The sequence below is a fragment of the Hyaena hyaena genome, unplaced genomic scaffold, assembly GCF_003009895.1.
Source record: "Hyaena hyaena isolate Hyena2069 unplaced genomic scaffold, ASM300989v1 scaffold_71, whole genome shotgun sequence".
In the NCBI taxonomy this organism is placed as follows: Eukaryota; Metazoa; Chordata; class Mammalia; order Carnivora; family Hyaenidae; genus Hyaena; species Hyaena hyaena.
Genome location: NW_024080704.1, coordinates 366,654 through 368,633, shown reverse-complemented (window position 1 = coordinate 368,633; position 1,980 = coordinate 366,654).

Below are 1,980 nucleotides of genomic sequence, written 5' to 3'. Positions count from 1 at the left end.
CTACAGAGCTCCTGAGTAGTATGCAAACTCAAATGGGTATCTTTCTTATAATGCCCTCGTTTACCTAGAGGCCACAGAGAACCTTTGAGAAGAATCTGTGTCTCAACAGAGCTCCTGCTCTGCCCAGACAACAAATGTTACCACACTAGCCGTGTGACTATTAGCAAATCACTTACTTTCTTTAAAGCTTGATTTCCACATCCTTGTAAAGACTAAAGCAGGGCTAAAAGGGGAATATATAGCACTAAATACTCACATGAAAAAGGGGAAGGTGAAAGATGGGAAAGATATTGTAGTAATATAGAAAGATGTATCCAGGACACATTGCTAAACAGAAAAAGCAAGACACAACAGTCTACATAATATACTACCTTTTGTATATGAAAGAGGGATTAGAATATACATTTATATGTTTGATTCTGCACAAAGAAACACTAGTGGGATTACATGAAACAACAAAAGTGGTCACCCATAAATTATACATTAAATGGATTATATATCATGATCAAGTGGAATTTATCCCAGGGATGCAAGGAAGGTTTAACATATACAAATTAGGCAATAAGGTAAATCACAGTAACAAAATGAAGGATAGAAATTGCATAATCATTTTAACAGAAGCAGAAAAAACACTTAATATCCATTTATGATAAATTCAACATCCATTTATGATAAAAATTCTCAACAAAGCTGGTATGGAGAGAACATACATTAACATAATAGAGGCCATATGTGACAAATCCACAGCTACAATTCAGCAGTGAAAAGCTAAAACCTTTTCTTCTAAGATCAGGAACAAGACCAAGATGCCACTCTCACCTGCTTTATTCAACAGAGCACTGGAAGTCCTAGCCAGGGCAGTTAGACAAGAAGAAGAAATAAAAGGCTTCCAAATTGGAAAGGAAGAAGTAAAACTGTCACTATTTTCGGATGACATGATACTATATATAGAAAACCCTAAAGACGTCATCAAAAACCTTTATAACTAATAAATGGATTCAGTAACATTGCAGGATACAAAATCAATACACAAAAATCTATTGTGTTTCTATACACTAATAACAAGCTATCAGAAAGAGAAATTAAGAAATTAATCTCATTTACAATTGCATACAAAAGAATAAAATACTTAGAAATAAATTTAACCAAGGAGATGAAGGATTGTATACTGAAAACTGCAAAACATTAATGAAAGAAATTGAAGAGACACATATAAGTAGAAAGATATTTCATATTCATGGATTGGGAGAATCAATATTACTAAATTGTCTATGCTATTCAAAAACAATCTACAGATTCAATGAAATTGCTATCAAAATCCCAATAACCTTTTTCACAGAAATATAATAAATAATCTTAAAATTTGTATGAAATCACAAAAGATCCTAAATAGCCAAAGCAATTGAGAAATAAACCTGGAGGCATCACACTACCTGATTTCAAACAATATCACAAAACTAGAGTAATTAAATCAGTTTGGTATTGGTATAAAAACAGACATGTATATCAATGGAACAAACTAGAAAGCCCAGCAATAAACTCACATATATAAGGTTAAGTAATTTACAAAAAAGGAGCCAAGAATGTATAATGGGGACAGAACAGTATCTTCAATAAACGGTGTTGGGAAAAGTGGAGAGCCACGTGCAAACAAATGAAACCGGACTCCTATCTCACACCATACACAGAAATTAAAATGGATTCGAGATTTGAGTGTTAGACCTGAAATCATAAAGCTCCTAGAAGAAAACATAGGTGGTAAACTCTTTGACATTGGTCTTGGTGATGATTTATTATTATTTTATTGTCAAGTTAGATAACATACAGTATAGTCTTGGCTTCAAGAGTAGATTCCTGTGATTCATCACTTAATGTACAACACCCAGTGCTCATCCCAACAAGGGCTCTCCTCAATGCCCATCACTCATTTTATCAACCCTCCTACCCCCCACCCACCATCAATCCTCAATTTGTTCTCTG